This window comes from Pholcus phalangioides, unplaced genomic scaffold (assembly GCF_987345545.1).
Source record: "Pholcus phalangioides strain wild (caught in Gottingen) unplaced genomic scaffold, Ppha-v1.0 ptg000041l_1, whole genome shotgun sequence".
In the NCBI taxonomy this organism is placed as follows: Eukaryota; Metazoa; Arthropoda; class Arachnida; order Araneae; family Pholcidae; genus Pholcus; species Pholcus phalangioides.
Genome location: NW_028301627.1, coordinates 5,563,602 through 5,588,360, shown reverse-complemented (window position 1 = coordinate 5,588,360; position 24,759 = coordinate 5,563,602). Strand labels below are relative to the sequence as shown.

At 35.9% G+C, this 24,759-nt stretch overlaps 1 pseudogene; it reads left to right on the top strand.

Moving 5' to 3' along the window:
* Window positions 1-3,934: 3,934 nt before the first annotated feature.
* On the top strand, window positions 3,935-6,377 carry LOC149065148 (uncharacterized; annotated as a pseudogene).
* The last annotated feature ends 18,382 nt before the right edge of the window (window positions 6,378-24,759 follow it).

Sequence of the window (24,759 nt, the reverse complement as noted above, 5' to 3'; positions counted from 1 at the left end):
AAAAATTATGTACTGAAAAGGGCTCCACGAGTTAAACAGGGCTCCGACATAAAAATTATGTACTGAAAAGGGATCCACGAGTCAAAAAAGGTTGAGAACCGCTGCTCTAATACAATCAATCCATAAAAAGATTGGGTATTTCATGCCAGAATGTCTTTTTCAACACCCCAATCTGATTCAATGGAATTATTAAATTTTCGAATACAAAACAGATTCAATGTTGAACACTAGCTCTTGCTTCCCCGGATTCAGCCTATCTGTAATCGCTTCTATTTCAGTTTTGCAAATGCTTCCATTGAAATTTCACTTTTTTTTTAAATTTTTAACTTTTTTTGCATTCCACCGTAATAGCATCATTAAGGAATAAAAGTTGTTGATGATCCCGTTTTCCTATTTAAAAAATTCTCTTTTCGTTTTTTTCTCTATATTTGAATCCTTACGCAATTTTGTGGGAAAAAATTGAACCGTTCTTTTTTCTGTTCGTACCTTTCCAGAAAAAAGGAGCTGCAAAGCTTTGGCGCTGCAAGTACGCAGCGGTATATGATCAAAATCAAGAAATTTCTACGTTTTTTTTTAAATCCACGAATCATACTAAAGAAAATACTGTAGTGTTAACTAGGAACTTCGTTTTTCGACGCATAATGCTACTTCCGGTACTCATGGCGACCAATCATGGCATACTAATTTAATTGCATTAAATTAATATGCCATGATGGTCGTCCTTTCCTCAGATGTGAGTAAACAGTGTTTCGGAAGGAATATTGGACGTGAAAAATCTTGACCTGCTGGCTGGCCCAGTCTTCCCATAGGGATGCAAAAGCATCAATTCTCGTGTTGTGTGTATCTCCAGTATTTTTTTTCTCCATGAGTGCACTGCAAATAAATGTGTTCAACCAACACCACCTATAGAACATAGTTGTTCTCGGAAGGAAACTAGGGAGCCACAAAAATATAGTCATTTACTTAATGAATAAGAGAGTTAAGCAGTCAAACCAGTGCCGTCTTAACGCATGGGCTCACCCGGGCATGGCCCGGGGGCCTCAAGAGAATAGGGGCCTCACAAAAATGAGATCCTGTTGAAATTTTCTAGGGTTTACCAGGTAGGGCCTCCGAAAAACTACTTGGCCCGGGGGCCCATGATACTCTTAAGACGGCCATGAGTCAAACCTCGGTTTATGAACAATTCAGTTTACGAACAAGTCTTGGTTTATGTACACACAAGGCAGTGAAAAGTAAGGTTTCCTTTTTATACGCAAAAACGGATTAAAACATGCAAAACGGATTAAATTCCGAAAAGCACATTTTAGATGCCTGTGACCACATGTCAATATTTTTTTATTTGACAGAGGAATTGGTTGAATTATTAAATTTCATCAGAGTAAAGATCCCACCCCCAAATAGCACTCTTTTTATTCATCTCATGAATCAACAAGCCATTTTAAACTTTAAAAGAAGCTCCACGCCAAAGGATTTTTTCAAAGATGTCTTGCAATAATATGTGGTATAGAATTTTAACTAACACACACACGCAATAATTTTTAAAAAATTGTATTAATACCCTATATTCAGGCCCGTAACTAGGCTGGGGCACCCGAGTCGCACGAACTGGGGGGGGGGGGGTCCTTCCAAAAATGTGTACTTATTTTGCATATTAAGGACTATTAAAATATTGTATAATATAAAAATATATATGTACAATATTGTAAAAATAATATTGACAGACTTTCTACTTTGACCCCCCTTTCAAGGGATTGAGGTCAAAGTAGAAAGTCTTTCCCCGGGTCCCGAAAATGTCCGCTATGGTCCTGCCTACGTTGCATACTCCTTATGGACACAGCTTGGCAGCTATTGTTTTCAGAAAACCATGAATTTGGCAGGCAAAGATTTTGAGGGCTTAGTCACTAAAGTTATAGATCACAATGAACATGGACCCTGTCATAATTTTCATTTCATGTATTTCACACAAATGGTTACTTTTTCATTACATAGTTATTTTAATTATTTTCACTGGTTTTAACGTAATTTTTAAATTTAAATATTCACAGTAGAAATTTTCAGGGTTCCAGAAACGGATTGATTCCTATGGGAGAAATTGTTTCGTTTTTTTGAAATATTCGCGGTTTACGAACGTAATTCATTCCTGAAAGATGGTAACCAAATAAGTTCGTAAACTGAGGGTTTACTGTATGTGCGTAGCTCTCGTAGGCCCATCCCGTGAATTAAAGTGATGAAAGAAGACTGATTATATCGGTAGAGAAAATCGAATTCAAAACAAATTTATATTCTAATGAAAGTTTAATGGAGATAAAATCGAATGGATATACAACCCGCGTTACTTAGGCTGATATTGCACACCACAATCTCCAGACAGCGCAATGCTTATTGTTCTCAATCAAAAAACAGTCCCAGAATCCTTTGCGTTATATTCAGCAAAGGTTACCTCAATAACTAGCTTATCGCGTGAAGGTTTGTCGCCAAGATGGCCTTATGCTGCCATCCCTTAAAACAGAATTAGATTGGTAAAATAATGTGACCATATAATCTAGATTTTTGGGACCAAATTATTTTCTACTTTATTTACTCGTTCGAATAAAAATACGCAATTCTGAATTTTTTTCTCTTTTTGAGAAAGATGCATTTTTAGAATCATGAATTTCTCATCTTTATATGAATTATGCACCTATGAAATGCCTTGTTTAGGCAAATACGGTTACATCAGAGTAAATCTATTAGATTAGAGCAGTGGTTCTCAACCGGTACTCCGCGAAGCCCTTGAAGTTCAGCGTGCAATTCTCAAGGGCAGGCGGGGATGGTGGATCAGGTGGGTGTGGTGCCCCAGGTGCTAGACTAGAAGGGGCAGCAAACTCATCCTTTAACTATTCCTTCTACATTACACGGGGCACCAAAATGCGTGCTTGTCCTGGGTGACCCAGTTGCGGCCCTGCTCAGGGGTTCCACAGACAATGAAGAAAAATAAAATAAATCAGTGAATTTGATAAATAAATAAAAAAACAGGTCATATCATATGCTAAAAGGGACTTCGCAAATCAAAACAGAACCACTGGAGTCGAGGTTTCTTGGGTTCTCAATTAGAAGTCCACCGGCCCCTTGAGAAGATTTCAGGAGAGTTATGAAAGTGATAACTGTTGAGAAATACTTTCATCAGTGGCGTTCAAATGAGCGGATCATGGAATCAAATGGGCCCCTCAACTTTGTATAGGCTTTCAAAAATTGACATCTCGCGCTTCAAATATCGTTTACCAACAGGCATTCACATCATGTCTCAGCGAATTTCAGTGCTTTGATCATTGTCATTCGTAATCATTAATTTGTATTGGCTCTATTGTCACCATCCCCCAATATGTTCGAGCCATGCAGTCAACCCTCGTTTTGAGAACAAAAGACAAAATAATTATTGCATGTATGCACTAGTTTCTGTTTACGAACACGATGAAAGCACCTTGAACATAGAGGATGAACTCATGGATCAGCAGATATTTAAAAAAATTATGAAGATCTATAGCAAAGAGCTACTCAAAATATGTTTTATTCTCTCTCTCATGCTCCTTCCCCAAAAATTTATTTTTTCTTTAAATTTTCATTAAAAACTTGAAATGTCGCTAGAAAATACTTTTTAAGTATTTATTTTATCAATTTCTATTCATTTAAATGCTTTTCAAGATTAGTAACTCAAAATATGTCTCGCAAAAATCCCTTATGACCCATCTTGCGTACGCCCACATGGTTTAAAGAATTGTTGAAAAGTTCACATTAGAAATCTTCATGGGGATTAATCCACTTATATAGTTATTTTATATTAATGACAGAAACGGCTTCATTGTTTACGTTTTAATGCTGGACGCAATCGATATTAACATGATACACCAAGTTTGTTATTCAGTTTCTTTATGATCAACATAGGTATTGTTTTTCGACGCTCATTGTGTTTTCATTTCACTTGTGACCGTTAGTAGCACATTATTTTTTTAACATTCGTTTGTTTTCGTGATTGGAAATGAATTCCACCAGCGAATTAGATAGGGCAAACGAAGATCGCTTGTCTTGTGATGCATGTCCCAAAAGTTTCACTCAATCAGGTAGTCTAAATAGACATAGGAAAACATTTCATCCCGAAATCCCTAATCCTGCTGATAGCATGCGTAAATCAAAAACTGCATGCCCTTTGTGTGAATGTACTGTGAAATCGGTGCCAGAGCTTTGTGCTCATGTTGCTAATATCCACGAAGATCATCCTATGGTAGTAGAAAATAAAGTCTTTAATACCATAGAGCTTTTTGTTGCTTGGAAAAGTGAAGTTGAGGCATCTGACCCAGCAAATTTTGTGCAACAGCGTGGATCTCACAAGTGTGCTGACCACAAAACAACGTATTATTACTCCCATAGAAGTGGAGAAATGGTTCAGGATGCAGAGCGGGAGAGGCGAATGAAACGCAATGGCTCCCACAAGATGGGGAAAACATGTCCAGCATACATGAAGGTTTCAGAATTCATGGATGGTCACGTTGAAGTGTGTTTTCAATCAACACACGTAGGGCACAAAATGGAAATTGGCAGAACATATTTGCCTAAAAGTGACAGAGATCACTTGGCATCATTGCTTCACAGTGGTGTTCCAAAAGCAGTAGTTCTGCAAAAAATCATGGAAACATATTCATCTACACAGCGTGTTTCGTATGTCTTGAATAAAGATCTCCACAACATATGTAGAGACTACAAACTGGATAGTCATTCGCTTCATTCGGATGATGCTGCATCTGTTGACCTCTTCGTGCAGTCAATGAGACTAGAGGCAGGAAATCCAGTTTTGCTGTACAAGCCCATTGGAGAAACTGTTCCTGATCACGCAGGTATTGGAGAGGGAGAGTTCTTGTTTGGCTATATGAACAGTGCTAAAAAAAAAGCTCTCCAATTATATGCGAAGAATGGAGTCATGATAGATGCAACACATGGAATGACCCAATACGGATTTTTATTGACCACACTCATGGTCAATGATGAAAATCACAAGGGTTTGCCTGTGGCAATCCTGTACTCCTCTCGAGAAACTCTCGAAACATTGAAATTCTTCTTTTCTTCAATCAAAGAACACTGTGAAAACTTGCATCCAGACGTTTTCATGTCTGATGGTGCTCCTGCCATGTACACTGCATGGAAGAGCGTATTTGGAGATGTTAGACAACAACTATTGTGTGCCTGGCACGTCAAAAGAGCGTGGCACACAAACATTAACAAAAGAGTTCCCCAGGAATCTCTTCGAGAAGTTGTTAGAAACAACTTGAACTCTATTTTTTTGGAAACTGATGAGGTCACATTCAAAAAAATGTTAGAGGATTTCTTGGCCATGTTGAAATCAGCCAAGGAAACTGAAGAGTTCCATGGATATTTCACTGCCACCTATGCCAATCGGCCTGTTAATGGGCTGCATGCTACAGGAGGGGTTCAGGTTTGAATGTGAATATGAAAGTGGAAAGGTGGCATAGGCAGCTGAAATATGAAGAAGCAGGAGGGAAAGTTATAAAGAGGCTGGACCGCTCCATATGCCTCGTAAGAACTGCCATCACAAAGAAATTGATTGGCTGAGTGATTTCTATGGAGCGGACAAAATTAACATCTCGTATGTCCAACATACGCAAAAAACATGATGCCATAAATGGTCTATCCAAAGATTTAGTAATAGAAATGGCTGAACATCAGCACTGGAAGGTCTATTCCAGTACTGCAACTGCAAATGCAATCTACCACTACGATGTGACATTCATGACTAGATGTGGCTGTGATATAAGGTGTAGTGATTGCAAAGTGTGCGTACATGAGATGAGCTGCAACTGTTACGACTACACAGCCAGGTATAACATTTGTAAGCACATACACTTGGTGTGTACATATTATGATTGGAAAGCTGATAGTGATGGAGACAATTTGGTCATCGATGAAACACAGCGAAGTGACGAGCTCGAGTCCATTAACCTACTACTGGAGAGACCGAGTAGGCCTCAACAGAGTTTTGAAAAAGAGAAAGATGATGTACAGGCCCAGTTCGAGAAATTGGGAAAATTACTTTCTTCCTGCAAACATGTTGAGCAACTGCGAATCCTCAAAGAAGGATTTTCTTTGATTGAGAAAAAGTTGAGCATGGTGACTGCCCAATGTGAGATGCCGCCTTTTGAGGTTAAACTAGGTGAATCAAGTTCCCAAAGAAATATACAACCACGGCAAAGATTTGTTGTTAAAACATCTTTGAAGCGTAAACGTGAAGATGAAAAACAAGATGTATAATACTGAAAGACACCTGACTCCACTCCACTCACAGCTGAAGATTTGCTTTATACATGCCTTCACCCACCTCTTGTTCCACATTGCACCGTACCTCACAATGATTGTATTTCCTCATTTATGCACCATTATGATGTGTTTAGTGTTGCACAGTACCTAACAGTGTATGTTCTTATTTATGCACCATTATTGTGTGTTTCACATTGTACAGTATTTGTATATTTTATCTATGAGCTGTTATGATGTTCCACAGTACCTCAATGTATTTTCTAATTTATGCACCATTATAATGTGTTTAGTGTTGCACAGTACCTCATGTTCGCCTTGTGCTGTGTTTTTAGTTTTGTTTATGCACCGTTATATGTTTGACGTTGCACAGTACCTCATGTTTGCCTTGCACTGTGGTTTTATAGTTTTGTTTACGCATCATTATATGTTTGACATTGCACAGTACCTCATGTTCGCCTTGCACTGTGGTTTTATAGTTTTGTTTATGCACCTTTATATGTTTGCCTTGTAGAATTTGTATGTCCTCATTTATGCACCATTGTTAAGTGTTTCACATTGCACAGTACTTCATGTTTGCCTTGCACAGTGTTTTTATAGTTTTGTTTATGCCTTGCAAGTGTTTTTATAGTTTTGTTTATGCCTTGCACAGTGTTTTTATAGTTTTGTTTATGCCTTGCACAGTGTTTTTATAGTTTTGTTTATGCCTTGCACAGTGTTTTTATAGTTTTGTTTATGCCTTGCACAGTGTTTTTATAGTTTTGTTTATAACACAATAATGGTGCATAAATAAGAACATCAACAACCATTTTCAATCCACTGCTGGATGAAGATCTCTAAATTTTTCCATTCTGCTCTGTCTGATCCAGTTGACTCCTGCCATTTTCCTGATCTCGTCAATCCATCTTGCTTGGGGACGCCTTCTCGGGCATTTAACACCACAGGGTACCAATCAAGAATACTTGTCGTCCATCTGTTGTCCTGTCTTCTTGCAATATGTCTAGCCCATTACCATTTCAAACGTTTGATTCTTTCCATGATATCATATACCTTTGTGTGGTTCCTCATCCAAGTGATTCACTTTCTGTCTCTTCTTGTGATGCCTAGCATACATCTTTCCACGCTCCTTTGTGTTGCCTGTAGCCTTCGTATCGTCTTGCTTGTGAGTGTCCATGTTTCAGCTCCATAAGTCAGTGCTGGTAGCACACACTGGTTAAAAACTTTTCTTTTCAGGCATAATGGCATGTGACTCTTCAGAATTATACAATTTTTTCCAAAAGTGCTCCATCCAATCCTGATCCTTCTGTTTATTTCATTAATGATTCCATTGCCCATGGTAATTTCTTGTATGCAAAGGGGTTGAACATAACTTTAGTCTTCTGCAGATTCATTTTCAAGCCCACCTGAATACCTGCCCTTGCCAATTCGTGTATCATTTCCCCTAGTTCGTCTGGATTACTGCTGATAACAACAACGTCATCTGCAAATGCAAGTGGTTGAGAAATTCTCCATTCATTTTAATTCCTTTTTTATCCCAATCGAGTTTTCTGAATACTACTTCTAAAACAGTGGTAGAGTTTTGGTGAGATAGTATCACCCTGAAACACATAACTGTGCATAAATGAGAAAATACAAACACTGTGAGGTACTGTGGAACATCATAACAGCACATAGAAAAAAATATACAAATACTGTACAAGGCGAACATGAAGTACTGTTCAATATGAAACAAATCCAAATGATGTGTGTGAATAAATAAACATACAAACACTCTGAGGCACTGTGCAACGTCAAACATATAAAGGTGCACAAACAAAACTATAAAACCACAGTGCAAGGCGAACATGAGGTACTTTGCAACATCAAACATATAACAGTGCATAAACACTGTGCAAGGCAAACATGAAGTACTGTGCAATGTGAAACACTTAACAATGGTACATAAATGAGGACATACAAACGCTTTAAGGCAAACATATAAAGATGCATAAACAAAACTATAAAACCACAGTGCAAGGTGAACATGAGGTACTGTGCAACATCAAACATATAACAGTGCATTAACACTTGCAAGACATAAACAAAACTATAAAAACACTGTGCAAGGCGAACATGAGGTACTGTGCAACATCAAACATATAACAGTGCATTAACACTGTGCAAGGCATAAACAAAACTATAAAAACACTGTGCAAGGCACATTACACAGTATCTCTTGTTTGTCTTGTACTGTGTGGTTTTATAGTTTTGTTTATGCACCGTTATATGTTTGACGTTGCACAGTACCTTATGTTTGCCTTGTACAGTATTTGTATATCTTTGTTTATGCACTGTTTGTTATGTGTTTCACCTTGCATAGCCCCCTCACAGAATTCCATACACTTTTAAACAATATCTTTGCATTTAATAAGCTCACTGAGCAGCTTATTTTGCTGTGAAAACATTGAATCATGATAGCGTGATTCGTCTTTGGTAGTGCGTCTTCAAACATTGGATGATCTCATGATCCTAAAATATCATTTTGCCAACATCAAATATTTCATTAATGACATTCACCTCACCCTTACCTTCCCAGAATTTTTCTACAAAGCACATTTTTTGTTTAGGTTTACATATCCTTCCACATTAGGCAATCTTCCATTTAAAAGGTTCATGTTAAACATTTTTTTTATTATATTGCCATAGAGAATGAATGGACCAAAAATTCTTTCCACATTAACCAGTTTCATGTTAAGTTTACTCTGTTAGTGAGATTTGACTGTATATAGTAATTGCATCAGAAAGGGGCAAAAAAAAATTCATACATTCCACAAAGATCACACCTTGCAATAATTCCATCTGTGCAACCTGTCTTATTATTTTGAAAGCAAACAATTTGGCCAGTTTATTCTTTATTATTATTATTGTGTTTGAATTATAAATGTTATAGACTTGATTGATCTTTGTGGAGAACCTTCTTAAGCCCCAAAATCAAAAAACCACCACCCCTATGTCAGTGGGGGGGTCGAACCTGGGTCCTCATGATGGCAGTCTATTGCAATGCTCACACAACCACGAAGTGGCTACTACTACTCTAAACCCTATATGCACCTCGTCTATATTCCTCTCGCGAAGTGACTGCAAAACCCAGTTAATCCTTCCAAAAACCCTAGTTATTGCTGTAACTTTAGACACGAAAACGCATTGAACCAGAAGATTTTGCTTGAATGAGATCTTTTGCATGTGCCATCCCATGGCTTCCCTTCAGACCCAGGAATAACATTGTGGCTATCAGAAAAAAAGGACCCTCCCTCCAAAAAAGACAATGCAACGGTTGAATTGAAATATTGTTGCATTCTCAGATTCATTATTAACTATCCAGTATGATCATTGAATGGATGACAACAATGAATGACATTATACTTTCGTTAAAACAAACATTTATTCAAGATTAATGGATTATCTCTGCTTTCTCTCTTAACATTATTTGACACAGTAAAGGAATGCTCTCAACACTTTGTCTGGAAATTTTCATGTCTTAGTCCAGATCATCCATTATCCAGTCCAGTAACCGTCGGCCTTCTATGCACCGCAATCAGAAAAAACCCTAGAGACGAGTTCGCATGGTATTACATTCTGAAGCATCCGTTGATACCACAGGCCAACCTGTGTAGGAAACAGCAGGTGGTGAACGGCGAGAGAAAGGCCTAGAGGCAGCCGGTCTGGCTACCGATCACTCCATATGTCAGATGAAATTTGTGACGACCTTTGAATATCAGAGAAACATTGCTGACGAGAGGTGCCGAAGCACTCCCTTCTGCAACTATTGCATTATTTTTACTGAGATCACCCGGCGTACGCCTCTACAGGGCAAGATGCCTTAGAATTAGTAGCTGATTTGAAGACGCAGAAATTGGGAATCGCAGCTGAAGTAGATAGCATTCCTATGCCTCTTGACTGAACCAATCACAAGGTCAAACGTACGGCACTGAACTTATGTAAATTAGACACATTTCGGAGAGAGAGAATAATATTGCACAAAATATATTACGAGAAATCTGGCAACGTAAAATAAAGATGGCGGCTGATAGGCGACACATGATCCTGCCAATCGATCCAGGAAACAAAAATAAGGGAAAACATTAAAATCTATTAAAAATGACTAGAATAAGGACCATTAACATTACCATTTCCGCAGGGACCTAATTGGTAATGTACAAACAAGAATTCATTAAAAAAGCATTTGTTCCTCCAATAAATTCTTGTCTTTTTTTATGTGTAGGCATTTAAGACATTATTAAAAGAAAATACCTACAGATCAAACTTTTTTATGACCAAAAAAACAAAATTATGAATATGTGACAGTGACTTCCTGCAATATCTTATATTCAGTTACTACTTATTTCGTTAAAAATGAAGGGGAATTTTCCTAATGAAAAAAATCAAATGATTTTCAATTAAAGCATTTAAATTATCTGCTTCAAAATTGAAATGAAAACTACATTTACCACAAAATTACTATTTTTTTAGTCTTCTAGAAGTATGAAATGCATTTTGAAATGTTTAAAAACAGAACAGCTGCTATTTAGTTTCTTCTAAGAAATATTTGAAACAGTGGCATCGGAGCCGGGGGTCGGAGCCTCTCTTGTAGAATGGGGCAGAGCACCTACAGAATTGATTCAGGAATAAAAACTTCGTATATAGATTTCTGATTTTTTTTCCCGTAAATATCGAACACGAAAAAAAAATTAAAGGAAAAACTGCCTGTTTCAGTGTTGGACTATGATTTTTAGATCTTTGTTTAAAGGTAGCCCTGCGCATGATCACGTGGGCTTCTTCCGAAGGATTTCAGGAGGTTCAGTGATCTTGGATGAGGAAACGATTCACTTTTTATACTTTTATTATATACCGAATATTATTCTTTAAAGGGGTATGTATCTGTGACCATCACATGGGTTCCGTGTGACGGAAGGAAGACCCCTTTCTCAAACCGATAGAAATCCCGTTTTTTTCATTTTCCATTTTGTTGAAGCAGACCAGACCTAAGCAGTTGCAAAAGGTGCGGCCCCACCTATTCGCAAAATTTTGGGGGGGTGGGCGCAATTTTCTTAAAAGAAATCCTTTTCTTCTGAAATGGGAAACATGATTTTTTTTCCCTCCTGAAACTTGCATTTCGTGGGAGAAGAAACAGCTTCCAGTTTCAAACCCTGATAACATCAAAAAGTGCTCCTGGCTATTACAATTAGTGAAGGAATTCCAAAGAGCATATGCAAAGACGGGGTCTTTCAGTTTGACCGACATCCCCTTGGGTGCCAGAAAGCGGAAGTAGCAGCAGATATATTTGTGTGGGGTAACTCCAAAGCAAAGAAGATTTTGAAACCATTGATATTCCTCTTTCTTTTTTTTCCGAAGTTCTTTTATTGTCCCCAACGCTAAAAATGCTATCAAACGATCACTGAAGTTTGCCGACAACCAGCTGTAAAAGCTTGTGAGAAGATTGTAAAAGCACAGGGTGAGTTTGTGTATTCTAATTTTCATTATTAATCCTATTATTTGGAAAATAAGCGGTGCGTAAGCTGAATCCAATGAAGATTGACGAGAAAAGGTTAAGTAAAATGCAAAGAATTCTATATTGCACGTGAAATTAATTTTTCCCGACGATTTCGTTATATGTATTTAAATTTTTTTAATTTTTAATCACTATTCAAAGCAGAGCCGTGGCAAACATTATTTTGCCGCCCCCACAACTTTAAAATTCGATAATTTTTTAATGGTGTTCTTTGTTCCCACCTAAAACTGAAACCCGGGCAGTTACCCCCCCCCCACCCCCAGTTTCGGCCCTGTTCAAGGTACGAAATGAAATATTGTACTGCGGTATAAATTTTCATGATGATAAATTAATGATGTATTCTGTGCCCAAGAGCTAGTTACGGTCCTGAAGTTGGTGCATCTGACTGCGTGGAAATTGCTAGAACAGCCAAACCTCTTATTTGTGGCACCCTTAGGAAAATTTTCGAACTTTCCTCTAATTATTTTTTTCCTTAACCATGATGTGACGCCTCTTCTGTGGCTCCATGGGTCTGCATGAGTCACACCTCATTTGAGCCGCCATTGCCTATCGCATACTGAAGAAAAAAATTATTTTAATTGTTGTTCCCCCCCCCCCCTCTTTTGGCAGTTACTGCCAAATACCGGTCTTCATTCGGCGTTGTAACTCGGGGGCGACCTGTAGTGTAACGTCTATTGACATTTCCGTTATCTTGGAATCGTTGCCAAAGCCTAGAGATGACACTTTGGGCAATTCCAAGTTCCTCGGATACTTCCATCTGAGTACGCCCACATTCCAGGCGGCCGATAATTCTGCCACGTAAAAAATCATCCACATTCGTCTTCTGTGTCATAACTATTCGATTATGGCACTGAGCGCCTTACAGAACTCTTGCGAACAATTTCACTTCTTTGCCACCATTCCTTATATACCCCCCCCCCTTACACTCTCGTCATTGTGACGTACTATCGGCGTCATCTGGTGACTTCCTGAAATTTGCATATCATTCTTGCAAATGTGTGTGATAATTCTACATGTGAAATTTTGACTTTAGATTTCGATTTCCGCGTGATTCTGAATTATCCTTAATTTATGATGGACATGAGTGTATTAAGCATATATTATTGTATATTTATGTATTATATTACATATTTTATGTATAATTATTGTGTTTAATTATTGATTGAATGCCATTTTTGTTAGTCATTTTTATGTGAATGACTAATTGTGGAACAAATTATCCGAGTTTCCATTATTTCCCTATGGGGAAGTTTGATTTGCATAACGAGCATGGTGGAACGAATCAAGCTTGTTAACCAAAGTTCCACTGCATATTCCTTATTTTAGAATTTTCACACACATTCTCATCAAGGCATTTTTATTTCCAAAATCCTCTTGCCAGACTGCTCCCTCCCACACCTCACTGGATTAAAGTATGGTATCTGGTGTAGTTCATGCCTGTTTGAGAAAAATTGGATACTTACATGTAGTAAATAAAAATTCAGAAGATCCACAAATCTTGCAGATCAAAAAGCCTGATGATACATTTTTCTTTTTTTTTCTTATAACTTTGAAATAAGTTGAGTAATAAAATTCTATGTGGTACATTTTGTGTCTGTCAATTATTTTCATACAGTTCTGATCAAAAACAAATTCTAAATAAGATTGATTTCTGGGCCAGGCATGGATCCAAGAAGTGGGTGATCATCACTCCCAAGAGCTGAATAATATGAGAAAAATAGGTCTACGTAAAATACGGGACAATCCAACGAACTTACACAATATATCATGCATGACCATCATAACACAGAGGGCCCTTATCTTTAGCTGGAGAAATAACAACTTAGAGGCACCAACATTAAATCATTAAAAAAGATTTAAAGTTTTCCTTTATGCAAATGCAAGGGACTCGAGCACCAACGTGAGGGGGAACTGCAAAATTTATTGGGTTCTACTGCGTATGGAACAGCTTGCATACTATTACTACTAAACCAAGACACGCACCTCATCCATATTCCTCTGCAGAACCTCTAACGAATTGGCACATGTTGGAATGCGTGTATGTATAGTTAGAGATGTAAAGTTCTCAAGAATAATCTTTCGGAGAATATTCTCTGGTAAGACTACTATTATAAATAACTTGAGAATATTCTTATAAGTTCTTGATGAGAATATTCTCTTATTTATAATATAGTTACATATAATATCCTTGAGAATATTCTCTGGAAGGACTACTTTCATAAATTACTGGGGAGTATTCTTATAGAAAATAATAAGAATTATTCTGAAGTTATTAATAATAGTCCTTCTCCAGAGAATATTCTCCTCGATGAGAATAATCTTCAGTTACCAAAATCTTTCCAGAGAGTATTATCAAAAATATATGTAATAACGTGTATCATAATAATCTTGATAAATAACTTCATAATTATTATTTTTGATAAGAATATTCTTTAGTAATTTATAATAGTCCTTTGAGAGAATGTCTCTTCCCGTCAAGATGGGAACATTGAAGTTTGTAGACCACAATATTAAAGTTTGAAAGCAAGAAAATTAAACCAACGGGGCTGAATTGCGTAACTTCTAAAAAAACGTGAGTGATACAGAATTTAAATGTATGTGCATTGAAGAAAGCAACAGTTCTGTATCTTAGAATGAAGGTGATTATATAAAAATAGCTTCCTTTATCAATCAACTTTGGTTTAATTTCTTTTCTTGTGAACTTATTTCTGAAAATTTATCTAATTTTAAAATAATTTAAGATTTTTATCTAAAAAGGTTTCTAAAATCTCCTTAACCAAACTTTTAAAACCTCTTATCATGACCAGGAGAATATTCTCGAACTAAAAGTTGATAATGGGGATGATTATACCAAAAATTGTTTTGTTGTAAATGTTTCAGGCAATGAGAACTGATTTATATTTCAGAGTATAAACAAAATAAAAAAATTAATAATTATAGCACTGTAGGCCTGTTGCTCTCTGCGGCGAGACTTTTTTAACGGGAGATCGGCTCGCATTTGCACCTCGAAGTTGGGAACCACAGAAAACCAACTTCAGCTGATCACCACTACGGCAACGGTGGAGTCATACTTGAAAATCATAGTACCAGATCTCATCGTGTAGGTCCCAGGTCATGCCACATGAGCTCTGGTTTCATGGGCCTCTGCTGGATCCTGAAAGTAGTCCCACCACAATCAACTTGAAAGCTTCATTTTCCAGTGCAAGGAACAATATGAACCCAAGTTGGGAACACTGGCCTAACACGCTCACCCAGCAAGTGAGAGGACATGGGTTTGATTCCCTGCAAAGCCAGTTGAATGTTATTTCCTGGATTTATCTTCGCATCAGCCAGATGGCAAACCTTCACAATTGAGCATTCTTGTAACCCTTTTAATTAACCCCCCCCCCCAAAAAAATTAATTTTAATGAAGTTATCCTTTCAATTTTAAGTAGGTGCAAAGTAAGTTCATAGGAAAAGTGTTATTTATTGAGAAATCAACTTTACAAAGGATTTCTGCCCAATTTTTTAATATCATAGGGTTTTTGCGAAATTTTCATTTATTTTGTGAAAAATAAGTAGTTTTGTGAGAAAAGAAATGATTAGTTAATTTATCAAGGAAAAAATGCCAAATTTATGGTTTCATTAATTTGTATTTTGTGGAGTCCATTTTCAGATCCAGATTTTTATGAACGGTCCACAAAATGGATCCAAATTTTTGCTGGACAGACCCATAATCTGGATTTTGGAGTTAGAGGGCACCATGTCACAAATTTTATAGCAGAGCCATTTAAAGATTTTTCAAGTATGGTTTTTCTGTGGAGCTCACCTGTTTTATAAAGTAAATACCTCTGACATTTATTGAAATAGGACCTTATAGGACTCTAACGAAAGCACTGCAAATCAATAGTCATCTCAATATTGATGAACATAGAACCCTTTACCACTGACATAAACTATGCATATCTTCAATGTGACGGGAGGGAGAGCTCTTCTCTACCTTCACCTGCAAAAGAATGCTTGTTACATGCTGCAGCATTCTTTGAAGTAGTTAACATGATGTAACGTGCATTTCACATTTCTGAGGAAACAACAGTTAATTAGTTCTAATAGTAACTACAAAACTTTGATACACATAACTTCAATAAATAAACGTTTTACTACTTTATCAAAAATAATTTTTATTCTTCATGGGAAAAAAAATGCTTTCCACTGTACCACATGCTTGCTAAAATTTAACATATTGTGATACATGTCTATTCAGTTGCACCCTGATTTACAGGCAGAAATTTTCACATTTTCTGCATAAAATGGGATTTATCTAGAACCAACTGCGATTTAATTCCATACCTAACTAATTATTGCGTCATAATACTGTGAAACAAACAAAGAACATTAAATGAGGCCTCAACAGTATTTCTATGTCATCTCGTTGGTTAACTTGCCTATTGTGTATTAGAGCAATTTTTATGATCACTACTTACCACCATGCATTCACCAGTTCCGAATTTGACACCGTGCACTTTTGTTGATTTTTCATTATTATTTGGAAACTGAAGTCATCATTAGGCTGACCATATTTTCTCGAGAGAAATACGGGACATTGGGATTCCAAATACGGGGAAATACGGGACATTGCCAATTATCGCCAAAAATGACGCCAAAACCGAACAAAGTCGCCAAATATTGTTGAAATAACGGAGAAATCACAATGGCGGGAAATGCAGCATTACTGCTAATTGCAGTGGATTAAAATGAATTCCACGAAAAAAATTTTTCACTAAGACAAATGTGGGAGATTCATATACTCATTTATAGTTGCAGTTATCATAATATAATTTATAAGTTGAAAATAATTTCAATCTTTGACTTCAGTAAAGAATAAAAATTCAAGTAGGCTTCGTGAAAAAAATACGGGAAAAACCGGGACACTTTTGCTAAAAAGTCGGGACAGCCAAAAAAACAGAAAATACCGGGACTGTCCCGGGAAATACGGGACGTATGGTCACCCTAGTCATCATAGAAAGTTTTTCTTCATGCTTTTTTATAGTTTGTAACAAAGGAACTGGATGTCATCAATTTTCTTCATCCATATATATACACACTTAGAATATCTTTTGGGTAAATATTTCTTAAGCAAGGGTGTTGAATTCTTGCTGCTAGAATCTAGTACTATCCAATACCTTTTCTTCTAACCTTCATTTTTACTGAAAAACAAATAAAAACCTGTAAAAACACTAGGTTATGATAAAACATTTGCATTAATAATTTACGCGACGAAAAAAAATGGCATAACAAACAACAAACTGAATTCAAATTTTACGCCAAACAGGATATCTCCCACTCCTCGCCAATGCTAAGCGCCAATTTTAAAGCAACCTCGTTCATGCATTGCGCTGTCATGAGAAACTACAGATTACACTATAAAAGCTTCATAAAAGTTTATTTATAAAACTCGAAAAACACAGCCAATAAGGTGATCGATTGCATTTGCTAGAATGTTACCAATGCTCTTATTGGTTGCATTTTGTAACTTTTATAAAAGTACTTTTACCAAACTTTTATAGTGTAATACTGGCCTTGGAATGGAATCACTTTTTCATAACATTCGGCTCATCGTTCCAGTAAAAATACTCATTTTGTTACGTATGAAGAGAAAGTTAACTTCGAAATTTTTTAATCGCGAGTTTATTATTTAACACAAGTTGTGCTTCAATGGAATGTCCCGTGTTTTTCAAAATATGGTCATGAAAATTTGGAATGTTGATGACGTCACAAACAGAAACTATATTATAAAAAAAGAAACCTTCAAACGACAACCACCACGAACTTCATCGTTTGTTTATCTCAGGAGTTGAGTTCGGTCAAAGTCGATAGTGTTTACGCTATCCGTGTTGGGATCGTGCTTTCGATCGTTGAAGGCTTATTAAGTGGTCATAGTCGGTCATCAAAGGATATAATAGGATCCATTTGCGGCGTGGATCCACTAATTTCTTGCACAGACTCATTCGGGGTCGAGCTGAAGTGCAGGTCGGCACGTTCACGTATTTTAAAAGAGTCGGGCAAACACATATTTCTTTAGGGTCTACTGAGCTCAGTTTGTTTATTATTAGTTTTGCATAGGAGTATCGATGATTATGAGTATTAAATGTTCAGAAATTGTTAGCGCTATTTTTTTACTCCAAGCTCCATCTTTTGAGCATTTTGCTCTGCTATGATGGTCAGCTCGTAAAAAAGGGCCAAGATTCCATAAGCAATGTTGCCGCTAAATTGGCGATTTCTAACTGCGTCAAGGTTCTAGCTCCTTTGTGACCAAGATTTTTGTTTGTTCGCCAAACATCTTCATTATCGTAGAAATTGCTGATGGCCATTGAAAAGAAATCAACAAAATTTAAATTCCCCCGAAATAAAAAATAATGAACACCAAAAACCAATCAACGCTAGCCAAATTCTTTTTGTCTATCACTGTTTGAAACCATTTTAGGGTTACCTTTTGGGCAAGAAACTATACGCTTTCTTTCGCTGGTGTGAGATGACTGCTGTTGAGAACTGCAGCATTCTCTCATTGGATTGGAGAATATTCATCCATGGAAAAAAAATAGATAAATTAGCTGGCCGAGAATGTTAAACGCTGATGAAAATTGAATTTAAAGTATATTGTTAGCAAGTTGGCCTGGAAAACATTCTGGTTGCAATGAAAACTTGTTAAACAGTCAAAAAGCTAAGATTGGCTAAAATTATTGGCGACAGAAAAAAGACACTGTCAATTTTTTTTGGCCACAATCTTACTTATGGAATAATATTTTGAAATAAAAAAGAAAACTGTCCTCAAATTTGTCATTTAATTCAGTGAAACCTTGGTACAATGGTATTTGCAGACGGAGAAAAAAAATTGTTGTAGGGAGTTTATCGCTATATATCAAGAGGCAGCGTTTCAACACTAGGGTATAGATATTTTTAAACAAGACATAAAAAAATATCATTGTAGAGGGATTTATTTTTATTCTTACATATCAACTATCATTGTAGCAAGGTTTCACTGTATTGAAATGGTGATATTATCACAATTGTTTTTTTGTATGTGATTTCTCTCAGAGGAAGCCAAGCATAAAATAATAATTGCTCTTTTATCACTAGACTCAATTTGATGTTATTTGTAAAAGCAAGGCCACAGAAACATTTAACGCATCGTAGCAACAGGGAAAATGATTTTGGTGATATATCCAATACTTGGCGACAAAAACAGAGGTATACTTTTCAGAATTGTTTTTTTTTCCTGTAAAAAATATGAAATTAGCGAGAATCATTGATTCCCCCCCCCCCCCATTGTGCCATTGCCTTCTGCTGTACCCTTGAAGAGACTACAACTATAACATGGTTGGTGAAAGGAAAGAGAAATTTTCATAGAAATAAAAATTTAAAAAAACAAAACAAGTTCTGGCATTTTTTAGCTAGAAAATGTCTGTATTGACGGCTTTGTTTCATGGAGAGAGGTTTTTTTTTGTGGGGGGGGGGAAGGAATATGAAGACACCAATGAGAATGAACGGACCTAAAAAGTACTATAGAATAAGTTTGGGCTTCGTCATATGACAGTACATTGGATGAAAAGTTCTTTCCCCTGTAAAGGTATGTCTACATATGCATACCCGCTTCTCTGTTGTGGGGTAATAAGTAAATACGTTTGACTTTTGTTTTTTCTGCTTATATACACCTTTGTTGTGACCACAGAGTCACAACCTTTGCTATACAAAATCTAACAGATGCAACATAAGTCTGATATACCTCGATCTGCTGGTCATACACACCCACAAATGGTTTAGATCAGTGATTCCCAACGTGGGTGTTAACGCCCCCTTGGGGGGTGATGGAAAGTTCCAGGGGGGCAGTAGAAGCTACGGGTATAACATAGGATCCTATGGGTTAGATTGCTTTGGAGGAGGACGGGAGAAAAAAAATTCTCAAGAAGGGGGCGATGGGACAAAAAATGTTGGGAAACTATGGTTTAGATGGTAGTACAGAGGGTGGTACATGTTTTTGCTGATGACCCCTTACTTTAGATCATATTTGCTTGAAAAATAGTCGATAATACCACAAAGTAGGTATGACAGCCGTGTTGGGTAAAACTTGAAGCTGATTATTTTCATCCATGGAATTGACCCTTGGATTTTCTTATGCAAAGCTCGCCTCGCTCAGGAGTGAGACCCTTCATACTTAATGAATTGATTTTTTCAGTAAATCTATGGTGAACCAAACAAAAAAAATCTTAACCCTTTAAGTGGTTTTTTCCTGATCCACATTTGAAATTGCGAAAACTTTGCAAAGTGCCACCTATTTTCAAGAAGAATTTTTTTTATTGTGAGCTCTGATGAAAATTACACCCCCTGCCAAACAAGAAACCAAGGAAATTGGCTCCACCCATTGCTTTTATTTCCTTCATTATGATTCACAAACACTTGTCATGACGTGTGTGGCTTTCTAGGAAATTCTTTTTTTTAGAAAAAAAAATCTGTTTGTATTATTTATACATTTATAAACTGAAGAACCAAAAAAACTGGTACAGGCATGTGTATGCAAATAAAAAGATATGGAACCAATCAGAATACGGCGCTGCAGTCGCCATATGTGTGTTATATAGGCGTTGCCGACCGCAGCGCCGTACTCTGATTGGTTCCATATCTCTTTATTTGCATGCGCATGCCTGCACCAGTTTTTTTGGCTCTTCAGTTTATAATATGTTATTTTATAATATTATTTTGGCTCTGTATATATATATATATATAGACTGAACGTATATTTATTTGCAGTGCTGAAAGAAAAAAGGGAAAACACACAGTGTCTCTCTCACCACTTCTCTTAATCTAATCTTGAAAAAGAGCTGACTCCGTCCATTGGCAGTTGATTGATTGGAAGGGGGGAAAGAAAAACAGGTTTTACTGGAAAAGCAACTTCAAGGCATTTTTAGAAGTCAAGATATTGTGGAGCGACTGAAATAAAGCAGATCAAGTATGAAGAGATGTCTTGGGATTGCCACTTAAAAGGTCAGACTCTGCACCTCCTGGGTAGGCACATGCCTCAAAATGTATGTATTGATATAGTTTTCCCTCCATGGGAAAACAAATGATCTGGACGAATCACAAACAAGAAATAGGGAGGGGGTTGTTTTTCTTCTTGCTTTAAACATCAATTTTTAACCTCAGTGAGTTTGGCCCTGACTTCAAGGATTGTGGGCATTTTATCACTAAAAAAGAATATTTACAGCAAGGTAATAAAACAGTGACACCCCCCCTTCGTTTGCGCTATTTTAGGCCTGAAAAGGTTGAGAATTCAAACCATTCACATTTGGCTAAGACCAACCACAGGTGCCTTTGTTTCAAAGATTTCAAGAAGTTCAAAATTTTATTTGTTTACAAGTATAAAGGATCTTGGAATTCTTTTTTTTCTACTGAGTAGATCAGTTTTTCTGGATTTCTGAATTAGTTTTGGTTTTTTACATGACTCTGATTAAGAAACTCCTAGTGTTTAGTTTAATTGGTAATTGAATGCAATAAGTACATCATCTGTGCTCAATGTGAAAAGAAATATGTCAGAAAATCTACGGGAGTTTATTGATTTTTATGACAGGATGCAAATAATAAATAGTACACATCTGTTTCGAAAAGAACTCAAAAATATTAAAATAATATAAAGGAGATTAAAAAGGGAACCATTATTTGTCACTGGTTTTTATAAAAATATGATTGCTGTGTATATAATAGATAGAAATAATTAGTTTTACTTATGAAATATTAGAGTCCTCATTCACTTTGATCAATAAATGAACATTAGGCCCAAAGCTAGGCACAATATAGCCTAATGATGTTATGAAACAACATTTGTTGTCTTGCTTCAATATCCCTTTAAAACTAATAAGGAGTATTTTGCAATGCTGGTTACAAAAGGCAAGAAAGGGAAAGATGAGATTTCTGGTGCTCCACACTTTTAAGTGTTGGCTAATAGTAAAACATTTATGCCTTTGAAAGCGACACGCACAAGAGCAAATAAGAGAATCACACACACACAACTTCACAAGAACAAATATTTTATTCCAATAAGATGTATGAGACATTCTTACGAAGTTAGACAAAAAATTATATTAAAAAAATGTCCTAATATAATTTTACCTGCTAATAAATGAAATATGGTCAGCAGCAAAGTCCATTCAAAATTCATTGTTAAAAAAATAAAGTTTAAGCATGTTGAGAGAAAAACGAATCTGACCAGCCATTTTGTTACTTCAGCATTCACATGATATTTATGCAACAAGTTCCATCTATTTTAGGAGCACTGACGCTCTAAACATTTATTATATTTTTTATTTAATTGTATTTTTATTTGTTTTTATGTTGTTTCTTACTCCTTTTTTTCATAAATTTTATGGGGGGTGCGTAAACAATAGATATATGTAATTTGTTTCTGTCTTTTTAGAGCACAAGAGGCACTCCAAAGCACCCCTTCCCTTCCCAACTTGCAAATGAACAAACCTTCCTTCTGGTTGCTTAATGCCAAGTGAAGAATAGTCTCAATTGTTTTGCAACACTGATTAAAAACTAAGCAAGCGACCACATAAACATATTATAAAAGAGTTACTGTTATAGATGGAATACAATAACAATTAAAAGTGCATCAGAACCAAAGAGTAGTATCTTTCTATAGGCAGTTAGCTTTATAGGATATCATTATATATAGGATTTTCGTTGCATTATTGAAGCGAAAAAAAAAATTGTTTTAAGATAAGAATATGATTGTAAAACTTTGAAAATGACTTTCCAGGAAAAAAAATTTTCTAAAGAAAAAAATATTTTGTGTATTTTGAAAACCTATCAATGAAAAAGAACTTATACACAAATATAAGTTTAAAATGAACCATAAAAAAGTTCTACAGACAATACATTTGTGTAAACTTCTATGGGACATGATTTAGGCCAATTTTGTGAGAATGACCTACTATATATGCAACAACTATTGTTGTCAATTATAATTACAGCAAACCAAAAAATAAAACAGTAGCGGAGAAGATCAGAAGATGTGTGGACTAAAAATAAAAGGGAATATGCACTGCTCATAGTAAATATGGTTGTGATCGATTTAGAATGAACAGTTTCTTAATAATACCTTAGGGGTCATTCAAGTATTAGGTCAGCATTGAGGGAAGGGGTTTCGGATTGGCTGACTTTTGATGACAAGGGGGGAAGGGGGGTTTGAAGGTTGCTTACGTCATCAACCACCCTTTTTGAAGACATGAAATATTCTGAGCTGCTGACAAAGAAGGGAGGGGGGGTCAGTATTTTGCTTACTTTTGCTGATAAGGGGAGAGGGGGTCAAAAATGGCTAAAAATCTGCTTACGTAATACTTGAATGGCCCTTTATATAAATATTGCATTTCTTTTTAAACGTATCAATCGGGTTGGAATTTGTGACACATGCTATTCCCTCTATTTGCTACCCAGCTGGGGAAAAAAAGACAAAAAAAACTTCCTTCCTCAGCCCTCACGCTACAACCTTGACTTGTCTCTTACCAATCAATATCTGAGATGTGCTTAAAGCAGGGTTAGCAAAGTTTTGACATTATAGTAAAAACCACGGTACTGTGAAAAACTGTTTTAAACTTGCACTTCAAAATCCTGCATGAAAGTTAAGAGATGAAGAAAAATGATATCTGCATTCAAATAAAAAATTGTGAAATTTAAAAGTAATGTTTTTATAAATACAGTTCGACAAATACATTAATAATGGCCTAGATAAGACCATATAATTAATTATGCCTAAATTATAATATCCATTTCATAATTATTATTTTAAATTTTATTCAAATTTTTTTTCCATCAGATTTTTTTCCTATTGGATCGAAATTTTATTTTAACAATCAAAATGTGTGGGTGTATACTATTAGTCTGTAGCAGAGTTTTGCCAATGCTTGGTATCGAAAACAGCTATGCTGATTACACGTACCAAACACCTGTGGTCTCGGGACCTGAAGAAGAAAATATAGTTGTATTGCGAGTCAGTGTGTCAATGTTGTCAAAAGTCTATGCACCATTAGTACAGACCACCTGTAATGGGCCACCGAAATTAATGGAAACGACAAAAAGTTATGCTTTGCCTTTGTCAATATTAACATAACTGAGGAAAATTGAGCATTATCAACTAAAAAATATTGTAATAATGTCAATAGGAATCTCACAGTAATAACAATTTTCATTGAAAATTCTATATATATTTATCTCTTGCGCACTCTTCTACTAACACTTTTGTTATTGAAAAATAAGTTTACAAACTTTAGGCTGTGGTTATAGTGCAATAATATGTGGAAGTGTCATGCCACACACAACATTTTCTACACAAATAAAATTCTTTTTATTTCTTGATTTCAAATCTTGAACAAATATGATTTTATTTCCTAAATCATGCATGAATGATGAACAAAAGAACTAAGAATATTTTTAAATATAATTGAAAAACACTAGGACAGGAAAATTTAAGAATTCTCAAAACTCTCTATGTTGAAATTTTTTAAAACTTTGCTTGAAATTGGTGAAATAAAGTCAATTCTCTCTCTCTCTCTCTCATGATAGAAAAAACAATTTTACCAAAAAGACAATTAAAAAAACAAACTTAGGTAATACAGATTGTACTATATATTATAGACAAGACTATTTTATAAACATAAAAGTGTCAAATTAATGCAATGATTAGTTTAAAAGTTCTAATTTTTGTACTAAACATCTGCAAAAACTTGTGATTAAATTTTAAACTCCTCCGACCTACAAAAAGGGATTCACTTAAATTTTTTTTGGGCATGACAAATTAAACTATGATAACCATATTTTTATGACCTTTTTCATATTTTATTTTACATTTCTTTTATTTATACATTTTAATTCATATCTTTTCT